The sequence below is a fragment of the Numida meleagris genome, chromosome 1 (assembly GCF_002078875.1).
Source record: "Numida meleagris isolate 19003 breed g44 Domestic line chromosome 1, NumMel1.0, whole genome shotgun sequence".
Lineage (NCBI taxonomy): Eukaryota > Metazoa > Chordata > Aves > Galliformes > Numididae > Numida > Numida meleagris.
The window spans coordinates 44,156,456-44,182,030 of record NC_034409.1 but is presented as its reverse complement, the minus strand read 5'-3'; the positions used below and the strand labels follow the sequence as shown (position 1 = coordinate 44,182,030).

At 39.5% G+C, this 25,575-nt stretch overlaps 1 long non-coding RNA gene across 1 annotated transcript; it reads right to left on the bottom strand.

Moving 5' to 3' along the window:
* Positions 6,992–23,260, bottom strand: LOC110397803. Its single transcript, XR_002438122.1, has 3 exons — positions 22,986–23,260; positions 8,246–8,329; positions 6,992–7,146 (listed from the first exon to the last, which is right to left on the bottom strand). It is a non-coding gene; the product is annotated as an uncharacterized LOC110397803 (long non-coding RNA).

The following is a 25,575-nucleotide window of genomic DNA, read 5'->3' as shown; positions in this document are numbered from 1 at the left end:
AGGAAACAAATGCTGCCACCTGCAAACTGCCTGCAGGAGGCAGAGGTCAGCAGGGAGATGGTCTTCTGTACTTGCACTTTACCTTACCTTGCTGGAAGTGGAGGAAGGAGAGAACAAGCTAGAAATCTCCAAACAGAGCATCAATCTAGTTTTCATTCTGTAATTGAATTAGTCTTGCTTTTAGGTTGCTCATCATTGTGAGAACCAATCTTCAAGGTTAAGGGAAGAGTATAGTTGCAAAGTGTGTCACAAAGTATTATCACCCAGTAGGAGCCCATGTGATTATCAACAAGGCCTTGCTCTTCAACTTGCCAGTGTAAAGCTTGTGGAGGATTTAGTAAAATACTTTAACTAGTAAAAGACAGTTAAGTAGCACCCATTCAAGTTCATGTGGGCATAGTGAAGCTTCTCCTCTCACTGTCTGTCTCCCATTCTGCAAGGTTTTGATTTTGTTTTTTGGGTGTTTTTTTTTTTTTTGAAGTGTCAGGTGTTCTTTCAACAATCATGTCTTTATCTTTCCTTTTGTAGTCAAGAGCTCCTTGCAGAAAAAAAGGAACCTTCTTGAGAATAACCATGTAGTCCCCCTGGATAGTATCATGTGACTAGCCTGAAAGCTACACACCATGGTTTTCCTTGTGTTTAATGAGTCAGTAGAAGGTGCCTTCTTCCACTGGAGTAATAGAGTAGCATTATAAAGGCTATATCTTAGACTCCCAGAAAATTCTTAATATATACTCTACTATTTTTATATCCTCTTCTACCCAAACTTTAATAGCAATGCAATGGGAAAACCCTTTCTTTTAATCTTGCTTCCAGTGTTTTAGGAGCAACCTGAATTAGAATGAGGTCTGTAGTTTTTCAGTTTGTCTTCATCTCATGGAAGAAAACTGAGTCAGAGACCTGCAGAGGGTGGTTTGAGCTTCTAAACACCTGACAGGGAGTCTTTCTCATGAAGAAAACACTTTTGGTTTCCTGATATGCTACAGTAAAACGTGCCTTCAACATGAAGCATGTTTTCTCCTGTATTCTAGCAAATGGAGATTAGTATTTAACTAGAATAGCATTTTGTTTATAACACATAACTATATTAAATGGCCCAGAGATCTACATACAGTTCTTCATACATACTCCTCAGCAGGCAAACAAAGCATCTGTCACTTTTTTGTTACTGTCAGTTTAAGCCCGAATCACCAGTGTGCTCTAGGCTTTGGTATATGTAATACCCAAATACATTGATGGCTACCTAATTGAGAAGGTACATGTAAAAACTCGCTGTTAGGGTTTTTTTTCATATTTTGCAGTAGATTGCTTGGGTTGGTTTTTTGTGTGTGGGGAAGGGGAGAGGTTTGTTTACTCTCTAATTATTTTAAGCCCTTGAATTTACCTACATTGAAATTTTCTGCAACCTCAGAGGAATCATGAGCTGCCCCTCCTTCCCCATGCCCAGGTTTCAGATAAGTGCATCAGTTACAGTCTCAAACACAGAGCTTAGTTTTTTAACACATTCTTCAGAGTGAAGCTTTTATTCAGTCTTTCCTATTTAACAAAAGTCTTTGGCCTTTTCAGCAACTGTCCCTCACATACATGCTGTCATGTGACTTCACACGAGAGGATACATAAGACATGATTTTAAACTTATTTCATTTGTGTTATTATGCTATGATTATGCCACAATACAAAGTTGGCTTTGCCTATCAAAATTAGCAGCGAGTGGATAACTTTTTTTGCCAGGCTGCTCTTAAAGAAACTGGAAATCATTCTTGGTATAACATGAGAAAGATTTCTGTTCAAGGAAAGAATTACACTACAAAAACTTCAGACTACTTAAATGTCATGAAACAAGCTTTAATTATTCACTGTGCTGTCCAGTACTGAAAAAAAAAAAAAGAAGAAGAAGAAGAAGAAGAAAAAGAAGGAAAAAAAAAGAAAAGGAAGAAGAAGAAGACAAGAGGAAAAAAGAAGAAGAAAGAGAAAAGGAAGAAAAAGAAGACAAAAGGAAAAAGAAGAAGAAAGAGAAAAGGAAAAAGAAGAAAAAAGAGGAGAAGAAAAAGAAGGAAAGAAAGGAAAAGAAAAAGAAGGAGAAGAAGAAAAAGAAAAGGGAAAGGGAAAGGGAAAAGGAAAAGGAAAAGAAAAAAGAAAAAGGAAAAGAAAGAGAAAAAGAGAAAAAGAAAGAGAAAAAGAAAGAGAAAAAGAAAGAGAAAAAGAAAGAGAACAAGAAAGAGAACAAGAAAGAGAAAAAGAAAGAGAAAAAGAAAGAGAAAAAGAAAGAAAGAAAAAAAAAAGGCAAGGCAAAAGACAAGGCAAAGCAAGGAAACCTGTGTATCTCACCCCTCTGTAATGCCAATCATTTTCATTTTTCTTGTTGTGTTGCTGTTTTTTTTTAAGGGGCAAGATTCAAGATTTTTTTAATAGATATTTAATCCCCCAACTCAGCAAAACAAAACAAAACTTTCCAAGTTCTACCTATTCTGTAGCTCACACATGAAGGAGATTTCTCTCATCTTATTTGATCTTCATCAGTACTCCACAGCAACCCCTCCCACAGAAGATTATACCATTGGTTGTTCTCATGTCTCAGAATGCATTAGAGTGCTGGAAATATACTGGCAATTTTTTTTAACTCTCTACAGCTCTTCTTGGAATACTTTTATAAAAAATGCTGGAGCTTGGGAAATGATTCACAGATTTCTGATGTTTTCTTTAATTCATAGCCACATGCCCGTGCAAGGCTGAACACTGATTTTAACAACCTGTGTGATTTTTTTTTCCCAGGTTCCCTGAGTACTATTAAGCAGCTTTGTAATAAAGTTGCAGTGCTACAAAACAGTGGCTGCACTCTGACTCCATATGCCGTGGTTGTCAGACACCAGCTAAATGTGAATCTTTTGTGTCATTCATAGCTTACACATCTGGAAAAAAAAACTGAGTTTAAATTGATATTATTAAGACTGACAGGTCTCATTGTTAACCATCACTGAGGGTGCTATTTTTGTCCACTACCCCAAAAGAACCAAGATTCCCCCCAGTGACAAAGTTCAGTACTGCTAAAATTCAGCCTTCTACCTGAGTGGAGCCACACAGGCAATGTGGCCACAGCAAACCCAAAGGAATAAGTGGATGGTTCAAAACCTCTGTGTAGACACATGCAGGTCACACCATCCTGACACTCCACTCCTGCTCCTGTGTGCAGGCAAGACACTGACGAATGCAAGAACAGTTGATGGGTCTTAGACTTACCAGAAATTTATTTTTATGATAAGACAAATAAAAATATGGTTACCTCACATGTAACAGCAATATTAACTGTGCCTGAAATGCAGATCTTTTTAATAGGAACTGCTCAGAAATAGGCACCAAAGCTGCTATTTAAAGCCTGATCTTTAACTGTAAGACTCAATAAGTATCTAGTCCAGATCATAGGCATTCTGACTCTCCATTGGCTTATCGTCACAACTGTTGTCCTCATTGGAAACATTTTAAATCCAGTGACTAATCAAAAGAAAAAAAATACTGTAGAGAATAAGCTTTAATCAACAGAAGTCATGACATCGAAGGCTACACACCCACACGTGAGCTAAGGAAAATGAGCCTTTACATCCTTGACTGACAATAGAGAGCAGAAGGCAAATGCATTCTTCAGGCCTACTCCAGATGTCTGCTTTGGGAAGGGCCAAAGTCTAAAACTGCCTATGTGTCTCCATTGACTACTAAGGGAATGTAGTCACCATCTAACATGTAGCCTCCAGTGCTTGTGAAACAGAGAAATTCCATCTTCTGCATCAAGGAGCAGGTCTCCAAAATGTAATGCATTTTGTTAAAAGGTGTATCAGTCCCCAAAGTAAGGCACTACAGAGTTAGATAATGAAGGGCAAGACAAAAGAAAATAAAAATACATATGCAAGGGGACTGAACAAAAATGGGAACATAAATGAAAATAAACAGAAATCATAGAATCATAGAATGGTTTGGGTCGGAAGGGACCTTTAAGATCATTTAGTTCCAACCTCCCTGCTATAGGCAGAGACACCTCCCGCTAGACCAGGTTGCTCAAAGCCCCATCCAGCCTGGCCTTGAATGCTTCCGGGGAGGTGCCATTCACAACCTCACTGGGCAACCTGTTCCAGTGTCTCACCACTCTCAAAGTAAAGAATTTCATCTTAATATCTAGTCTAAATCTACCCTCTTCCACTTTAAACCATTTACCCTTGTCCTGTCACTACATGTCCTTATAAAAAGTCTCTCCTCAGTTTTCCTGTAGGCCTCCTTCAGGTACTGCAAGGCTGCTATAAGGTCCCCACAGAGCCTTCTCTTCTCAGCCTGTCCCTGTAGAGGAGGTGCTCCAGCCCTCTGATTATCTTTGTGGCTCTCTTCAGGACCTGCTCCAACAGATCGATATCTTTCTTGTATTGGGGGCCCCAGAACTGGACACAGTACTCCAGGTGGGGTCACACAAGAGCAGAGTAAAGGGCCAGATTCACCTCCCTTGACCTGCTGGGCGCACTTCTCTTGATGCAACCCAGGATACAGTTGGCCTTCTGGGCTGCAAGTGCACGTTGCTGGTTCATGTTGAGACTTTCATCAACCTACACCTCCAAATCCTTCTCCTCAGGGCTGTTCTCAAGCCATTCTCCACCCAGCCTCTGCATCTGTGCTTGAGCTTGCCCTGACCCCCGTGCAATACCTTGTACTGGGCACTGTTGAACTTCTTGAGGTTGACAAGAGCCCAGCTCTCAAGCCTGTCCATGTCCCTCTGGATTGCATCCCTTCCCTCTAGTGCGTCAACTGCACCACTCAGTTTGGTGTCTTCTGCAAACTCACCGATGGTGCACTTGATCCCACTGTCCATGTCACCTACAAAGATGTTACATAGCACTGGTCCCAGCACTGATCCTTCAGGAATGCTACTTATCACCACTTTCCACAGGGACATTGAGCTGTTGATCGCAACTCTCTGAGTGCGACCATCTAGCCAATTCCTTACGCAGCGAGTGGTCCATCCATCCAATCCATTTTTCTCCAATTTGCTGACTAGAATGTAGCATAGGACAGTGTCTAATATTCTGCACAAGCCCAGGTAGATGATGTCAGTTGCTCTTTCTGTATCAGCTGATGCTGTAACTCCATCATAAAAGGCCACCAAGTTTGTCAGACATGGGTTGCCCTTGGCGAAGCCATGTTGGTTACCACCATTAACCTCATCTTTTTTTCCATGTGCCTTAGTAGGGCCTTTGGGAGGATCTGCTCCATGATTTTGCCAGGCACAGAGGTGAGATTGACTGGCCTGTAGTTCCCTGGGGACTATTTTTGTATTCTTGAAAATGGGGGCTATGTTTTCCCTTTTCCAGTCAGTGGGAACTTCATCAGGCTGCCATGATATTTCAAATATGATGGATAGTGGCTTGGCAACTTCATCCACCAGTTCCTTCAGAACCCATGGATAGATCTCATCGGGTCCCATGGACTTGTGCACCTTCAGGTTCTTTAGATGGTCTCAAACCTGATTTTCATTTACAGAGGGCACGTATTCCTTCTCCCAGCTTTTACCTTTGCTTTCCACAACTTGGGCAGTCTGGCTAGAGCCCTTGCTGGCAAAGACTGAGGTAGAGGAGTCATCTGAACACTCAGCTTTCTCTGTATCCCTCGTGACCAGCTCTCCCTTTTCCTTCTGGAGAGGACCCACATCTCCCCTGGCCTTCCTTTTATCACTGATATGCCTGTAGAATTTCTTCTTGTTCCCCCTTTATGTCCCTGGCTAGATTTAATTCTATCTGGAACGTAAATATAACCATGGAAAACTTTTATCACATATCACAGAATAACTGCTACTAGCCTTGGGCATACAGCATTCAGACTGATGAAATGGTACTAAAAAGCTTGTCCTGAAGACATTGTCAGGCTTTCCCAGGAAGGGATGAAGGAATAGAAGCATCTATATTCTACAGGAACCTAAATTCTAACTGGAAATAGAAATGAGAATCCCACTGATTTTCAATGATATTTAGGCATGCAAGTTGTTGACAACATATTTATATTGTCAGGCAAACTCCATTGCGATCCCTGGATTAGCTCTGCACAGATCGCTACATCTTCACAGAACTGCACATAGCTACATGAGGACACTGGCTTAGGTCCCAAATCCCAGACGCAGGGTGTCCCTGCACAGGATGCCACAGCAAGGAATAAGCATGTGCCAGCTCCCTTTAAAAATAGGTTCTATAACTCCTAAGTGTCTGAGGCAGTCTTAAAAATGATGCCTCTTGTCTTCATGCAGCAAATCACATGAAAACAGAACTGAAATTTTGTTTCTTGCCATGGATACCTAAATGGTTTTAAGATTTATTTTTTTTTTAAGTTTTCTATATGAGTCACACTGAATGAAAGAATCGGAAGCTTTCTCAACATTTCTGATCTATTGTTGTTGTCCAAGTGGAAACAAACTCACTCATTTACTGATTCCAACAGTGATAAAACAAGCTAAGTGGTTAATTGCTACTGTAGAAGCTCTAATCACCACAACTGTGCACAGTGTCCTCATTTAAACAGTTGTTAGCAGTAGAGAAGTACTTGAGATCCCACCAGTAGACCTTACTTTTTGTTCAGGAAAGATACTGTTAGTTTGGACATTACTGTTAACATAGGGTAAGACAATCTTTAAAATAATAAATTGTATGTGCAGTATGGGTATGATAATTCTGTAACTTTACAAGTGAAGAGCTATAAGTGGACATGTTGTCTTGTTCTAAGAATTTGTCTTAGTTTAGTTCATGTTTTGAGCAATACACCATGTGTAATATTACAGAAATACAGTCTCAGGAGATCTAGTTGAAATTTTGTATGTAGTTTCAATCACAGCAATAACAACAGACAAGATAGAACAATACTCACTCAGTGCAGACAAAAAAAAAAAAAAAAACATTACTGTGTGGAAGAAAGATTCCGCAAAATGTAAGCGAGGTGGCAGCCACACTCTCACTTACCCTTCACCCAACAACCCAATATCTGTAACACAGAAGTAGCTGTGTTGCACTCCTTGCTGTGGTACACTAGATCTGTTACTTTTCATTCCATCTGTATTCAGATTTTCCCAGCATTGGCTTGTAGCAGTTTGCTCAGGTGCTTACATTGTGTTCTGCCAGCTCTGAAAATCTACACCAAGAAAAAAAATGTTGCAGACATAGGACACAAGCGTGAAACATTCGTGAGTCTCTTTCTTTCTAACTTGTTACCTAATTTTACAAATGTGTAGGCAGTTTACAAGCTTTGAATCAGACTTGTCACAAAAGAAAGATGTCATACACTTGGTTCTGGAGCCAAAAAGATTTTCTCAGTTTTTCCTTATTGTCACTTCAATTGCTCATAGTATTTAACATTTGACCAAACTTCCCATAGCAGAGGAGCTGACTAAAGAAATACCAAGGTCTAAAATACTACACCTCCTCTTTCTTTACTGACATGCTATTACAGTGATAAATACTGTCAGATATATCAGAATGCGTCTGAAGAAAGAAAAAATCCTGTCCAGCTGAAAATTTAATGTTTGCACAAAACTTCACCTTTCTATTTAGTCTTAGAAGCCAAAGGGTGATAATTTAGGGCCAGTGGAAGTGACAGTAACTGCTGTATGTATTTAGTCCCATGGGCAACATGGGGGACTGAAACACTTAAAGTGTAGCTTTTGCAAAGCATTTCATGTTTCCACTGATTCCATCATTTCCACATGGCCTTTTGGGTACTCCATGATTTTCAGGATCAGGTCCTTACCCATTTTCACTTATAGAATCACAGAATCATAGAATCATAGAGTTGCTCAGGTTGGAAAAGACCTTCAAGATCATCAAGTCCAACCACAGCCTAACCATACTACTCTAACAACCCACCGCTAAATCATGTTCCTGAGCACCACATCCAAACGGTTTTTAAACACATTCAGGGATGGTGACTCCACCACCTCCCTGAGGAGCCTGTTCCAGTATTTAACAACCCTATCTGTAAAGAAGTTTTTCCTGATATCCAACCTAAACCTCCCCTGGTGCAACTTGAGGCCATTTCCTCTTGTCCTGTCATCAAAACACTCTGTGTTGTAATAAATCCTCTGCTGCAATATTTTGTTAACTCCCTAGTAAATGAGTTGAAGTGTGATCTGCTTTCTCTGTGACGTACTTGATGTATTCAATGCACTGCATTCACATGAATGTATTTCTCCATGTTTATGGAGGTGGAAGAATTCATGAACCATGATGCTTACACAGAAGTCACTTGAAGCCTCCTTGTAGACCTCAATGATCCTTGTGGGTCCCTTCCAACTTGGGATATTCTATCATTCTACGACCTGAAAAAAAATGATGTGACTTACAACTTACAATCTTAAACGTGGCCTAGGAAAGATCAAGGGAGGTTTTGTTAAGTTTTGTGAACCCAAGGTTTCATTTTTCATATACGTTACTCTAGCAATGATACGATGTCTGCAGTGGAACTGCCTCTACTCTTTTTCTGAAGCAGAAGTATACGCTTCTTGCCTCTGCCCCAATTAATTTCTTGTTAACCTAACAAAATACTGCAAAAAAAACAGATTGTTTGTGGCAGCTGCTGACTTACAGTTGCCAGTAACTTTTCATGACTAATATCTTTGCACTAACTTACAAATCTATTAAATCTGGCCCAATAAAATAGAGATGCAATACTAGAAATAACATTTGGGACATTCTGAGTGTGTAAGCTAGGGAATCACATTTATTAGAGCTAGTAATGATCTCACTGGTCAAAGAGCAGGTGACTTTATCTTTTCTGTGACCCTTCTCTCCTCAATAAAGAGAGGCACTTTGAGAGTGACACTCTGCCAAAATAACTTAGACACATGGTTTAAAACAAGACAAATGGACATAAAGACTTGCCTCTTCGTTTCTTTTGAGAGGGAGACCATCCTCTCACTTTCTGGCACTATACCGAACCATATATAGGATGAAGTTAGTCTTTAGTGAAAAAAATGACTGAGTTCAGCAAATTCAAGAAAGACACAGGTCTATACCAGATCTGATTTTATCCCAGAAGGCTGGCAATAACTATCTATGTATTTTACAAGGGTGGGGCTGGTTGTTTTAGGGGGCCAGGAAGGTCAATAGGGAGGGTGACTTTACAAAAAGCAAAGATCTTAATCATATTTTAAACTTGTACGTGTCATTCTAAAAATGTAGATGGCTTGACACTCCCAAATACAGTAATATTCTGTTTGGCTGAAGGGTTGTTGATGCATAACACACTGTAGCACACATTCGGTGCTTTGTACAAGCATGTTACTGGAAGACACATAGTGCATGTCAATTTACTGACATAAAGGTAACTTTTCTGACTGTAATAGTTTTAGTAGCTTGATTTATCTGTCTTTAGGGGAAACCCTGGGACAAGATTTGAAAAGTCACTGATTCTAGTGGATGTCTGTGGCTGATTCTGCAACAGAAAGTACAGGAAGTTTTATGGAGGGTGAAAACCACACTGCACAACAAATATTTGGTGATTATTTCAGTGTTAGCAGAAATCTGCTATGTAACCCCTTATAGGCTGTCTGCAGAGTTACAATCTGCACAAAAAGAAATAAAAAGAAGAGAGATCGAGTGAATGTTCTTTAAAATTGTGCGCCTTCAGTCAGCAAATCCTTTCTTATTCACCAATACAGAAATTACTAGGCTAGAGACCAGAGCTGTGTTCACAAAACAGGGGAGTCTCCTCTGTGAAGTCCCAGCAGTGTGGCTGCTTTGTGAGCATGCTGACAAACATGAGGGGGTCACTGAGACCTCCTGGGGGCCTGGAACCTGTGCTCTCCTGGATGCTCATCTGGACCGGGCAGGTCTACAGGTTCTGCAGTGCTGTCCAGAGGGGCTCACAGCAGGTCCTTCCTTAGGCTGAAAGACTGAAGGAGCAACCCAGCAGGAGGAAACTCATTGAGAGTCTCCTCTCGACTTCACTTGTGCTTCTTCCCTGCCAAATTTGCAGGTAGGGCAGATGGTGGTTGAACCTGTTGAACTCCAGTGGAAAGAAAAAAGGGACACCAGTGCTATTCACATCTCTAGGGAACACGTCTCCAATTACCTGCTGTTATAGTTTGAGTAAGAATGATAACTAGGCTGTAAAAAGAAGCAAAGAAAATATGAATCTCTGCACTAGAGTTCTGATACTGTCAGTCTGATAATCAGGAAATCACAGGTCAACAGAAACTTTGGGGTATAAGTCTTTGCTTCTTAAGGTGTGATCTCAGAACAGTGACCTTTATTTCTATAGGAACCAGACCTAATAATAAATAACCTCATGTCACATTGCACTTTTTGTGAAGGCACAGTACTGGAAACAAAGAGTGCTCTGACCATGCTCAGAGTAACTCACTCTGACATTTTTAAGCAATGATCCTACACTGAATATAATGCATAGATAACTCCAAGCTATTCAGTATTGTTCAAAAGACAATTGCTGGCTCAGATGAAAACCTACCAGAGAGTGAAAGAGTTAGAAAGAAAGTAGAACTGATTTTCACCACCCAAACCATCTCTGTAGTCTCACCATATCTTGGCCTCATCTGTACTAAAATCAGCCTGCAGGGTTTGTAGATATGTGAGAAGGCAAATAACGGAATTTGCTCTTCCATGGTAGAGGGAACAAGGAGGTTTATCTTAACAGGAAGGAGGATTATCAGATTCTCCTCATATTCTGGAACTTACAGGCCATTGGGCAGCAGGAGTACTGAGATTTTATTGAATGAAATTTAGAACAAGTAAAAATTTCTTCATGAGTTTGAATTTTATCTGAGTTCTGATTAGCTGCACATTTTGACTGCTCAGACTTGTGTAGAAGTAGTTTATTTTTCCTCTTGTTGACTTCTGTTGTGTTCTCTACAAATGCTTAGCAATTCTTCATACATCTTCCCAAGAATCAACAATCTTTCTAAACTCCTCTCAGTCCTTTTTGAAAATTTTTCTCCAATACAATTCCCTTAATTTAGTCCTAAGGACAAGAGGTCCATCACCCTCTACTATTTCTGGAGTGGCAGTAAAGTTGTTCAACTCAATCCTACCAAAAAATGTCATTATTTCCCATTAGACAAAAAATCATCTATGTGGGAAAAAGTGCCCAGAGTCAAGTGAGTTTGGAAAAGTGTCATTATTGGGCAAAGAAGGGCTTCATTTCCTAAAGAGGCCAGTGAGAAAAGCAGCTGCCCTGACAGTATTACACCCAATGTACTTGAACTACTTAGGGAACCCCAGAACTTGTGGAATGCAGTCCACTGAGCAGCACTTCATATCTCTGACCTGAGTCAGCTTCTTGAGCTGAAACCCTTGAGGACATGTGCCACAAGGTCACAAACATCCAATCTACGTCAGCAGACGTCTATAAATTTTACTCATCTTGCAAATCCTTACTGTATAAGTCAATGAGTTCTACAGGTTTCCAAACAGCTTTCAACTTGCTTACCCTCACATTATATGTAAGATAATGTATCTGACTGCTTAAAGGTTTTATTGTTGAGACATAAAACTTTTTTCCAAATTATTGTCTTTTATTTTCTGGGTTGTAAAGTGTTCAAATAAGCAAATCTGATTTGATTTTACCTTATTCTATTGCTCCATGACTAATTTAGTTTTATTGCTTCATAAATGAACTACATGGACATTTTACTCTTATTTCTGAGTGCATTTTTTATGAAAGTATGCTATAAAGTTTTGTTTGAGGAGTGATAATGCTGAATACATTGGCGTAAGCTACAAAGCTCTAAATAAGCTGTGACTGCTTTTTTTTTTTTTTTCCTTTATCTTGTAAGCCAATGAGTTCATCTGGAGCATTTCTGTTGTCAGTTCCTGTTTCAGCAATGGACTGAAAAATATTTGCTGTGAAGAACTCTCAGCTCTAGAACTTGTTTCCAAGCTGCACTGCTATTCCTGCTAGCCTTAGGGGAACAGTGGAAAGCATATCTGTTTACCTGTGTTTCTTCCTAAGAAAATCCATTGTGCTTGTTATCTCGGCAGATGTAGCAGATAAATTGTTTAGACCTGAAGTTACTAGAGGGCTTTTGTGCTCACAGATACTAATTAGCTTGGAGATTCTCTTTTCTCTAACAGTTGTTGGTAATATACTATGAATTATTTATTAGGCTTTTTGTGAATGTAAATCCACCCAGATGCTTGGGCAGTGGGCACATGTTTTATAGATATGAATGTCAATCAATAAATAAATAGATGAGAGTGCCTCTCTGTAGAGGAGAGTCAGAAAATGAGCAGAAGAGCAGGGTTAAAAAAGCTGAAAGAGTATCCTGACACTGATAGTTATTTTTGGCTGGTGTTATAGCATTTTTTCCTCAATAGCTTCAGACTTTCTGCTGAGATATTTGCTAAAAAGCTATGCCTGTGCTGCATGGGGCAGGTGCCGCAGTGGCACTTGGAGAAGAGCTTCAAATGAATTACATTTTGCAAAGTAGCATGGACCTACTGGCTACAAGGGCACACCCAGTAAATCATCTCCGTTCAAAATGTTTTACCTTCCAGGCACAAAGCCTCCGGCATCCCAAAGAATATTTTATACTACAGATATAGCCTTCTTTGTGCAAATGATCCAAGAGCAGATATGTATAGTTTTAGTCATCATTTACAGCTGTCCAACATATATTCCTGTGAAATGTACTTCAGGCTACAGGTGGCTTATGAACTATTCAACTATTTTTGACTATAGGCTTTTCTCATGACTCTGGCTCACATTCACAAAGTGAACAGCTGTGGTGTCTAAGACTTTGCTGACTCTTCTCCCCCCATCCCAGCTGTTTGTTACTAACCCTTTGCCAGGAATTCTTGCTCCTGTTCCAGATACAGCAAAACCTGCTGCACCTCAGCTGCTCCACTTCATAATCTGGCATCTTACTGTGAAACAACTTCTATTGCTAAGTCAAGCTCATGTACAGGACTGTAAAATGGAACAGCTGAAGTGCAGTAAAATTCTGTATTCTGTCAGCTCTGCAATAACAGCCATATCTTGTTGAAAGAAGTACTCATTTAACTTCTTCAGCAAGACCTACCAGAGCTTCTGTCAGAGCTCCCCTGAACAAATATTAGTAACTGCATTGCTTTTAGGTGTTTCAAAACACTATAAACAAGGTCGAGAACTTTTGATGCATGTAGTAGTACCAACTACAGTATTACATCACTACAGTATTGGACAACTTTTGTCAAGATGTTAATGTATACGCTTGCTTTAAGAGCTGGAATTCTCTACTCTTCAAAGAAACAAATGCCCAAAATCATTTGAGAAGCAAAGACATATGAACTTATGAACACCCACAGGAAATGGGAAAGTGAATCAGAAAGTTAAAAACTATTATTTTATAGTTACCCTCATCTATCTTAAGCTCAGCTGAAATATAAACTATTTAAGAGACTGAGGGAAGAGTAGGAAAATAAAAAAACATTGTAGAAGAATAAAGGGTACAAAGAGTAAAGTCAAACTATGTATTTTTTTATATTAGGTTTCTGAATATAAAATAATAAAGTGAACATGAAAAAAGAGAGAAACAGAGAAAGAAAGAAAAAGGAAGTAAGGAAGGAAGGAAGGAAGGAAGGAAGGAAGGAAGGAAGGAAAGAAAGAAACAGAAAAAACAAACTTTTGGGGGTGCTGTTTATTCTTTCTGTGTGGATGAATGATGTAAAGGATGTTTGTGCAAAAATAACTATTCTGTTACAGTAAATATTTTCTGGGAAGTTCCATGCAGGTTTGTGCTGTAACTACCTGTGCACAAGGGCAAGTCATTTGCGACACGTATCACACTGTGTCCTTAACTGGATTGTGCAAGAAATACAATAGTAAAGAATTTGGTTGTATATGTGTGTATCCATGGGAAGAAAGTATCTTCTACTCCAAATGAGGTCAATCTCTTATTATACTTCAGAATGTAGAGAACGTTCAGAGAACTCAAAGGATAAGAATCAATTGTTATGTATTAAAAAGAAAAAAAGAAAAGACATCAAAATGAAGCACAATGTTGAATTAAAACTCACCAGATAAACAGGAGAACCAGTAAAACACACCCAATTTGCATTGTTTCACAAACATAACATGCAGTAAAGTAGATTAAAGCAGCTGTTGCTTAGAATCAAACTGATGAGAAATTCAAGTGATTTATACTGTTAGACATTTCTCCATTAGCAACTGCTTCAGACCTTTTACCCTGAGGGAAAATACAGATGGATTTTGTAATACAAAAAGCACAATACACTGGGCGTCAGTTATTGGAAATAACAAAATTTTTAATAGGGAAAGATTAATACAGATGATGCAGCTTAATAAGCTTTTCATGAAAACAAATTACTTTTCCTATCATGCTCACAGCTTGGGATATAGGCATGTTGGGGATGTAATTACCCTAATTACAGGGAAAAATGAGAGAATTTGACTATAATTGCCTATTAGCTAGTTATTCTGAACATGACAGTCACCATAACTACTTTTGTACCAGCAAATTTCCAAAGGACAATATAATACTGGTGGTGACTATCCATTTTGGTATACGGTTATTGACTATGCTTCCAACTTAAAAGGATTGGTACTTTCTAAGTGCGGTCCCATCCTCCAGTACTTATTTCTTTTGGCATTGTATCTTTTTATTGACCACTTTCAACAATTTCTCTGTGTTGTGTTATAGCTGCATTTTATATTTCCAAAAATTTTTTAAAACCTTGCTTTTATTTGTTCCTAGAGAAAGCTGGAGGTTTTAAATCACAAATTCTGAGGTGTATTTTATGTTTTCTTAAGCTTTTATTTGGACCCTGAAATTACACAACTGCTGAATCACAGTGTGGCTGAGATTGGTAGGGATAACTGGAGATCATCCAGTCCAGTCCTAAGCAGGGCTACGTGCAGCAGGTTGCTCAGGGCTGTGACCAGTCAAGTTCCGAATATCTTCCAGAATGGAGACCCCACAGCTTCTCTGGACAACCTTTTCCAATTCAGCCACCTTCACAGTAGAAATTTTTTTCTTATGATCATATTTACCCACAGTAAATACAGATTCATGTAAACATACAGGATTCCAAATATTCCTTAATGCAGTAATTTTTCTATTGATTATCATTTTTACTTCTACATGACTTATGGACTCAACCTTTAGTCTTCTTTTGTTACTCTGGTTTATGTCCCTCAGTGGATCCAGTTAACCTCATTTAAGTTGACAGATAGTCTTGCTTTCTATTCTGAGATTTCTAAGTCTGAGATTTTGTACCAGGGAATAAACTCCAGAGCAAATATTCTAGATTTACACTATGTACAAATAGAATTTGTCCTTTCCTATCTAATCTAAACAATGCCTCATTTGCTATCAAATTGTTAATACCAAAATGTGATATGATTCATAGAAAAAATATGCAACAACTAGGAAATATACTGGTCTAGAGTAAGTTAGGTGTCCCCCTGAGATCAATTTTAAAACATATATATATATATTTAATGTACTTCTATAAGGAATCACATGATTCCTGGTTAAATTTTTGAGTTGCTAGAACAATCCCTTAAAGAAATTCTTGCCAATGCAACAATTTTGTTCATGGTGTAGCTTTTGATTGCACAAGGCAATGTAGCTAGGAAAAAAAAATCACATCAGAAGAAATGCCAAAAATCCCATCACAGTTTTAATGGACTTTGTCTTGAATAACAGAATGTGGACTCTAAAAATCATTTCCTACCATGAAACATACATCATTCAAAACAGTGGGAGAACTACAGGTTAACTGGTCAATTGAATGCTTGTACAAGATCCAATGCAGCATTACTTTTATTCTTTCTCTTGAAAGGACAAGCTGGTGGTAAGAATATTCTTGTACCTCCCAAGAGCCAAGACACACCATAGCCACTTCTGTGTTTTCCAGAAAGGATCCAAAATTTTTCTTAAAAAAAAAAAAAAAAAAGAAAAAAAAAGCTGAATCACCCTGATTATAACAACTAGCTTTCATTTCATTATTAAATATCTGGAATGAGATTCAACACATAGTCTTCAGTCTATCTCCATGAAATTATGTGGGAGAAGTACAATATATTAAACATTCTTCATATCATGGACAATATCCATTTGAGAAAGAAATGAAGGAAAAAGGAAAAAAAATAGAATATCTGGATTTCTTATTAGATAGATATCGCTTGTCATATATTTGCATGGTTCTAGGATGGGGCTGTTGTCATACAGTGGTATGGGTTTGTGTGTATCTGTATTACCACTGGCACCAGCTATGTTTAGTCAGCACACCAGGGGCATACAAAGGGCAGAGGAAAAAGTGGCACTTGCTGTGTGCTAGGCTGCATTCGGTCAGAGACCCAAGAACTCATATTCTACAAAAGAAAGGTAAACATATGAAGAGTGTATTTATTTATGCATCACACACAGCTAGGATAGCCTGTTGGCAGCTGTACCTGCATGTTTGCTCCCTGGGAGAGCACAACAAACAAGGCAGCTGCACAAGCCTGGCAGTAGTTTGTGCTAAATGTGGTGAAGCACTGGAACAGGTTGCCAGAGAGGTGATGGATGCCCCATCCCTGGAAACACACAAGGTCAGGCTGGACCCAGCTCTGAGCAATCTGATCGAGCTGTAGGTGTCTCTGTTCATTGCAGGGGAGATGGACCAGATGGCTTTTCGAAGGTCCCCTACAACTCAAATGATTCTGTGATTCTATGATTCTCCCATATATGCCCTATCTACACCACCACAGGAAAGAAGAAGAAAAGAAGGTAAACTGAATGTAGACCTATCCATAGAGCTGTTCCCTGAACAAAGTGGGACAGCCCATCATGCTTTTCCCTTCAGCATCTGACAGGGAGAAACAAGGTAAACAACCCAGGGGAGATGACATAGTCCTTTAGGAGGCAAAACTGTATGTTCAGGCAGAAGTCTTGGGGTGAGCTCTGGTCTGAGTGATGAATCGAGGGGCAAGGGAGGCCACCACAGAACTAGTTAACGTGGACATGCTCCCAGAGGAGCTCCCTTGCTGATGTCACTGCACATGAACACGGCTGGCCAGACCACGAAGGCCAGCATCACGGACAGTGTCACAAAGTGCCTCCGAGCACTCTGCTTCTGCACCCTGAAGGCATTCAAGCTGCTGCTCTCAAAGGCTCTATGTTTTTACACTTCTGCTCCCTTCCCTTCACCTTCCAGTTCCCCAGTCCATCGTAGGCCTGAAGAGCCACACTACATATACTTGTTTAGTGGCTTGCCTGAGGTGTTCTAAACAGAACAGAAAATATACCTGAGCAGAAAGACTCACTTGGAAGCTGAGTTTCCTGTCCAGCACAAAAGCTGAAGCCAAGACCCATTGTGCATGTGCACTTGCAGGGCTCACAGCTACTCTCCTGAGGGAGAGTGGTAGGAGAGAGGTTAACTACACCCAGAACATACAGGTCGAAGCCTTTTGCTGGAATCTCTATGCTCCTGCAGACAGAAATGGCCAAGGATTTATAGCAGTCCTTGATAGAGGAGGGGGCTTGAGAATATAACAAGGGCAAATTCCTCTCTTGAACCCATGAGGTGGACTGAAGAGCAGAAATTAGCCATATGAAATAAAGTCAGGTACAGTGACTCTTTCTCATAGGTAAATATTTCTTTAATTTTTTTTTCTTAGGGTTATTTTTTGGTGTATCCAGCTGCGGCCTGTAGCAGAAAGGAATATCTCATAATGAACTCTGTTATAAATGGCTCTGAAGCACAGAGTGTTGGAATGCCACTAAAAATATTTTGTCTGTGGCTTTTGCTAAGGCTCAGCTCCTCAGGAAATACTTTCATTGTTTAATGCTGTCATTTTGTACATATCCAATATTTTCTTAATCTGTCACTGGGAATAGTTTATTTATAACAAGCTTATTTTCCAATTTCATGCTGTAAATATGTCTTAACAGTCCTGCCAAAAACACTAACTATTCACTACAACTATTCAGTTATAGAGATTTAACCAGTTTATTAGCTTTTAAAAAAAACAGAATTATGTGTCAAATCCTCCCTCGCCCCCCTCTTTTTCCACTGAAATAATGGATGTACAAGTTTGGGTCAGGAGTCACTTTATTGATTAAAGAGAGTTATAAAAATGAAGGACAGATTGTATGTCTAGATGTAGCCCTGAGTTTGTCATTTACAGTTCTCTAGAAGAAAATCCAAGGGGTAGTAGAATTTACTCCTTACTCCCTATTTCTTCCTTGCTCCTTAAAAATTTGCCTCTACCCTATAATAAAAACAACTTACGACAACTGTAACATAAGAAGCTCAGATACTCTTGCTAAGGAATTTCTGGGGAGATTCCAGTGTCATCATTAGGGCATCTCTTGTTCTCCCCTGGAAGACGTGGAGAGAAAGAGGCCCCCTGTTTCTTATTTCTCAGGGTTATTACACAGATTGCCTGCTAAATTTTATAGCTGGCAACCAGGTAAAGCTTATAAAATGTGTTTCATATGAGGTACATCCCAGAGTATGTGTTCTGTAATGGGATCCTGTTCGTTTAGGGGAGCCAACTGATCAAAATTAGCTCTCCTAAGAGTCTTGTACTATTTAAACACTATTAAGTCTATATATGTATGTGTGTGCGTGTATGTGCAAGCATCTATGTAAAAAATAAAAATGAAGCTATATGAAGTACAGAGACCTTGTTGAAACATTCATACATCTGCCAGAAAGCTTGCTGACAGTTTGAGGTTTTTTAATATATTTACACAGCTGTAATACATACACTTTTATAGGGAACATTTTCCATCATTAACTTTCCAACAGGTTAAGAGGGTTATTCATAGATATATCTACACACAATGAACCAAATTCTGTAACAGTGTAAATCCAGAGTCACTCTGTTAAAATCAATTGCTATTTTGTTTTATTTTCTTATTTTCTGGGTGGCTTGTACCTGTTAACAGCAAGTAATTTGTCCCCCAGGTATCCTGAGATCACAGCAAGACTACTGACCTTTTGTACCCAGCAGATAATCTGCCATTTGTTTCTGTGTCACAGTGGTGGAAACGGCCCGACTGCTCCCAGCAATCTCCCTGGTCATATACCTTGGCTGATAAGACGATCAGAATCAATCTTCCTGAAAGCAATGTCCAAAGGCTGTCCCTAGAACTGTTTTTCATTCACAAGGGCTGACTCTACCTCACCAGCATCTAAAAAAGTCTCAAACGTTCCCAGAGTTTATTCTTCCGACCTAGAGCCCACATACAAGCTTGAGCCATAACTGGAGGAAGATGTCATTAAAATGTGGCTTGTCATGTAGGCCCAAAATTGATCCTAACTCTGCAAGTGGAAATCTTTTGTAACTGTGATGCAGTTAATAGAGTATGATGCAAGATTTCTGTTGAGTAGATTCTTTTAACTAATAAGGTTGGACAAGTTTTTAGAGAAAACTTTCTGTTTCAGCACTGTCAGGAGATTTTTAAAAGCTACCTTGTCGCTTGTCTTCATGTAGCAGCATTATGGCTATGGGGATGCTCTCTCAGCAACTGCTGCACTGCCATTTCTCTCCAATAGAAGAAAGTCAAGGGATAAGGAGGAGCTGGGAATGACTAAGTCATGCTGGAGATACAGGACATTCCACAGAGACTAAACTGCACTCTTTTTACAATTGCATTAAACCAATTATGCAGAAGAAAATAAACAAAGTCATCTAAATAACCTGGGACAAATTCCTGCAATGTATGAGTGAATACGCAGACTGCGAGTTTAAAACTTGGATGCTGCCTAAACTGAATGACATCCCTATCAAAGCAACATTTTTTTTGTGAACTTTAGTTACAAGACAGTAGGTTCCCACATCATGAAACATTCCCTGTCATTGCAGGACAAGCTGCAAGACAAACACAGAAATCACTGAAGTGCATTAGACTGGAAACTACATTCTACAGGGGCCAAATCTCACATATTTCTGCTGTACCAGACAGAGCTACACCCTGACTCACACTTTGAGTTTCCCAAGTAGTTGGACTAAGCCCTAAATAGGTTGATAGCCAGGTACAGCCAGGTCTGAGCAGCCTCACTGGCCATGGGTCTGCATGCTGGGCTGCTGCCCTCAGCTGGGCCTAGCCCAAAGCCCTGCTGCCTTCGAGGTCCCTTACATCGTGACTGAGCAGAATACCCTGCATGAAGGTGTCCCCATGGCACAGTTACACATCTGTTTCTTCTACATACAAAGGAAGGGGGTGGATTTCCAAAGGCAAGGTTATTAAAGTCCATCATAAAGTGCTAAGAAACCCAACCATAAATTCCCTCAACGATAATGTTAACTGAGCAAGAAATTCTTCATGTCATGTGTTTGTAAAGCACTGCTTTATATAATGTTACAGACTGTAGTCCTGACTGTCTTAATCTTAATGATACATCAGTAACTGTTTTCAAATGTGATGCATTTTGATGTTCTGTGTGCATTGGACTCACTACTGTAGGTCTCTGCAGGATGTTCTGTTTACAGAAGAGATTACCAAAAATAAAAATGTGTAGGTTACAGAAAGTAGAGTAGGAATGCCCCTTTCTGGAAGTTTCTGCCACAAGTTCATATATAAACAAAGTCAAAGGGGCTCAATATAAATCAAGTTATTTTTCTATTACCTCAGTAAGACAGGGGTTCAACAGCTATCCTGGCCTTATTTTATAAGCCATAACCTGGAACTAGTTTAAATCTACTTTCATGCAGTTGGCAGGTCATGAAACAGCTGTATTGAGATGGAAAATTTTCCTGTTGAGTTCTTTACCTTCTAGATATCCAAAAAAAAGTAGTGTTATAAAAAGAAGTTCTTGCTTTTGAATCGTTTGTCTCTGCCTTTCTGCAAGTCTAACAAAACAAACAAAGAAAAGGTAGCTTTTGAAAATTTGGTCCCTTTCTACACCATCAAAGATACCTGGACTTTTGCACCTACTTACAATCGCACATATATTATCAGTGGGGAGAATATTGAGTTTTTCTCTCTGTCTCTGTTGTCCACTCTCTCTCACTCTCTTTTTTTCTCCAGCTTTTCAATTTATTATAGTTTACAGTTATGTATGAAAGCCATGGAGGTGTCACACTTGGCATCCAGAGCACTGCTGAACACTTATTGCTGTTCAGCTTATTCTTTATCTCTACCATAAATAATTTGAACACCATATGATAATTTCCTTCATTTATACCATAGTACAGTATAGAAGGCCAAGTAAATATCAAGGTCTTTCTATTCTAAATGTTGTTCAACTAAATAGGCTGTAGCCACGTGGAACAACACAACACGAGGAACCTGGAGACAATATAGCTTTGTCAATATGCTGTTGGCCTCATTAGCCTTGATAACATCTTTCATGGGCAAACTGTGCTGATGTGACTTTACTGCTTCTGGTCTGGGGGCATGTACAGAGTTGGTGAGGACCTTGACCTAGTGCAGCATGGCAGGTGGCATGTTGGTAGATACAGTTCCTGTCTGAAAATTGTTTACAGTCTGAATAGGTAAGACAGACAAATGGTGTGTGGAGAACAAGGGCACAAGAACAAGAACAGCTATGGCCACAGCCACCAGCTTGCTCCTGAGATCGATGCATTGTGTGCAGCTTGGCTGCCCACCGGGGCAGAGCAAGAGACAAACAGCCCTGAGAACACATCTGAGTTGTGAAACACAACTCAGTAAGGCACGCTCACACCCTTCCTAATTACTTTATTCAAATAGTCTCATGAGTCGAGTATTGTTCATATCAGCACTCGGAGGAAACAAATATAAGCCATTCTTGTTTCAACAGCTCCTGGCTATAAGCCTAATAAGAGATAACTTTGTGCAATAGCAGGTCTGGGCTACCCATGAGGACTGCTGCCTTGCTATATTGCTACTGAGCCTGACTGCAGACAAGAAATCCACCAGAGCAGGAATTTATCATCCCAGGCAGCTGATACACTAGAGTTCATAAGCTCAGGTATAAATTCCTGCAGATAGGAGAATTATATTGTTCCTCAGCTGGAACACATACTGACAGTGCGTCCTAGCTGAGGTTTGCTTTGCTCCTTGCTGACAATTGTAAGGCAGCATGCAAAATGGATCCTGTGCTTGCTGACAATATTGCAGCAGCAGATGAGTACTATGATAAACACAAAACATTGGATAATCACCTCTCCACTACATTCCATTCCTGCTCAAGAATTACCTCTTCAGATCAGGGACAAAATTTTACTAAATTCCCTAGTTTTCTGCTCTTCCAGACTTGACTTGAACTTTAAATATGTTTTCTGAAAGGTTCACAATAATATAAACATGTAAAGACTGTAATTCATTTCATAGAATTTAGTCATCAGCTGTATGTGTCTAGTTCTGCTTCAAGAAATGTGAACCACAGATCAACAAAACCCTTATGGTTCTCATTTATTACCCTATTACTACTGTCTAAAAAGAGTAATCACATCACTTGGAGCTTTATCACTGGAAAAATTTTGGAAGGGCCTAATTGATAGTCATCCACAAAAACTGAAATTTGAAAAGAAAAAAGAGTGAGAAAGAGAAATTGAGAAAGCAAAATACTTTTTTTCTTTATTTTGGTGGGGAAAAGTGCTCTGTTCAGAATATATGCCATATCAGCAGAAGAAAAGAAAGATATTCACAGCAGCACAGAAGTCAGAAAAGCTGCCAGTACTCAGCTGAGCATCTGATTTGTGTGCATGGAAGTATGATCCACTGGGTGCAGTTGAACTGCAAAGGAGAGTATGAAAAATAGCACAATCCTTTCGGAGTGAATAAGGAGTTTCTTTGAAGCTTGAATGTGACACATACTGCAGAGCTCAACATAAGCAAAAATCAATTCTCAGATTATTCTTCTTCCTAACTTTGGATAAACTTTAAAGGAAAGATGAAAAAAGCATGTACAGACAGGCCCACAACCCTTCCAGGCCCCTTTATGTTTCCAGGAACAGGCAAGAACAGCCAGCACAGAGAAATACCCTGGCAAACAGAGCCAGAACATTACCTCCATTTTCTTATTCCCCTCACCTACCTCGAGGGATTGACCCTTGGGAGATGGTACTGCTTCATAAAGCTCCCAGCTGAGTAGTTGTCCCCTGGGGAATATTAATGAGTGGTTTCAATGAGAACAGAAACAAGGCTGCTCTACTTCCTGCACCAGCAGCTCCAGGCTCAGAGAAGCATAGAAATGCATGTTATTCCTTCCCTCCTCTACTCTCCTCCAACCAAGACACCTTCCTGCTGCACTTGACAAGTGAGAGCCTGCAAAAACAAAAACAACCCAGTAAGAAACCCCAGGTTACTTACCTGGGGAAACCTCCAGTAGAATAAGGCCACTTGATCACTGCCCAAGAAAAACTCAGGGCTGATACTGCAAAGGGTTAAATCTTTCAATGGGAGCTGGATTTGCTGACACCTTTGGGACCTGCATGTGCTGAGGACTTGGTCCGGCATGTTGCTAGACAAGGCAGTTGTACAGTGTCATCTGCCCTTGGCCGTGGGCAGAGTCCTTTTCTTGCCTGCCCTATAGGCCATATCCTTTTCAGACCCAAGTCTTTGTAGGAAACGTTCGTGTACCTGAATACCTTTGAAAACCAGGGGGCAGTAGTTCTGAATATGACATGCTATGCTCTGTGGTGAAAAGTGTTTCAGGGAAAGTTTATTTACCTTTATTTATGTTTAATTGAAAAAAGAAATGCATGGTGTCATGTTTTGATTACCTAAATGCTGCAGCTGCATGAAGAAAAGAGATTTGCCCAGCAGCAGAAGGTTTCACAGACTCTTTCCATCACTTTGAGCAACATCCAAACTGAACTGAGCACTTGTGATCCTCTTCTTAGTGTTGTTATGAAGTAATGATTCTCTTAATCTAAATCTCATTTTTCCAGCTGCAGTATTTATATTTTCCTCTGACTATGCTAGTCACATGAGATTGAAGAACATGAGAGTTTAGTAAATCTTTCAGAGTTTAAGATTACAAAGTGTGGAATTTGTTTAACTGGTTGATTTAAGTTATATATGTTCTACAGCTTACACTGACGAGAGTAGCACTCTAACAACAGAAAGAAAATGTGCTGTGAGAAATACTCGGTTTATTAACATCTTTTAGTTTTCTGTTGTAAGAGCTGAGATGGATTTACTATACTACAAATAGTAAAGTAAAAGAGAGCCTCTGTGTTCATGTCTCTTCTTCTCTATCCTTGCTCAAATGAGATATGTTTATATATTCATTTATATATTTGTATATTCATTTTTGCTTATGATCTTTATTCAAGCAACACTCCAATAAAGGCAGTTGTTCTTGGAATAAATCAAATGCCATTGATTTATACAGCTCTATCACTTTTGAGGTAGCATCAGCTGTGGATTTTATTAGTTTTAAGTATGAACTGTATCTTTGCAGCACGGAGAACAGTGACTCCTTGACTGGGCCTGACATCTCTGTGTGCCTGTGAATGAAAGTGTGTACGGATGTTTACAGATGTGCAAGCGATCCTCTTTAAAACACATCTTGCCAGAAACTTTTCTAAGGATTAGGTGGCTGCCCAAACTCTGCAAACTTGCCATCACTTGCCCAACCTCTCTCACTGTGATCCAAAGGCAAATTTTCTTCCTAGGAAATAGAGCACTAATTCCTTGCCCAGAAAGGAAATTAATGACTCATCAATTGTGATCAACAGGTCCTAGCTGGAGATAGCCGATCCGGAGAAATGTCATCTCTGTAAGGCTATAATTTCCATTCTGTATTTGAGGAATTTTGGAGGTTTGAGGTTTTTACATTTTGCTTTTTGTTGGTGGTGTTGGAAATATGTATTAAATGCCACGTGGCTGAAGCTATATCAGAAGGTATCTCACTGCTCTCCCTGGTGGTTTGGGTATACTGGAACCACTCATGCTGGGAGCGAGGTACATGTCCCAGAGGCACCACTCTGTCAGCCGTGGTCCCGGCCCTACCTCTGCCCATTATCAAACTTGTGTCAGCACTAATTAGAAGCAAGAGCATAATGTCTGCACCATGGTATGTCAAAACACTACTTTGCAAAACATTCCTGCCTAGCAGAATTTTGATAACACATTATTATGTATGGTTTCAGAGCAGCGTCAAATAAGGAGGCACGTTCAGTTTTGCTGAGTACAAGGATGAGAGTGTGAAAAGGAAAAGGGCTTAATTTCTAACATCTCCTCTGAAACTGAGGAAAGCCACAATAGCAGTTGCTCACCATCCATGAGAGATGAGTCATTAAACATGAAGATACGCTTATTTCACAGTTCTTGTGTTATATTCAATGAAATCAAATAGTCCATTGTTAAGGGCTCACAGTCATAAATCACAGTATTCTTCTTCCACTTCTCATAAGAGCGGGGTAAACTGTCCAGTGAAAAATAATATTTTATGCTATTATATTATCTATGTAATATAATAATATTATCTATGTAAAAATTTGATGCAGGTAATTTTCTATCAAAAATATTTTGATATTTGATGAGTTCAGATCTTATTCTACTTATAGTGTCAAATGAACTTGCAGTCTGGAGTTGCAGTGGAGATAAGCGTGATACCTTTTGTGTGGCCCTTTCGGTCAAGAACAGTTCATCAGTACATCTCTATTTTCTGAGATCAC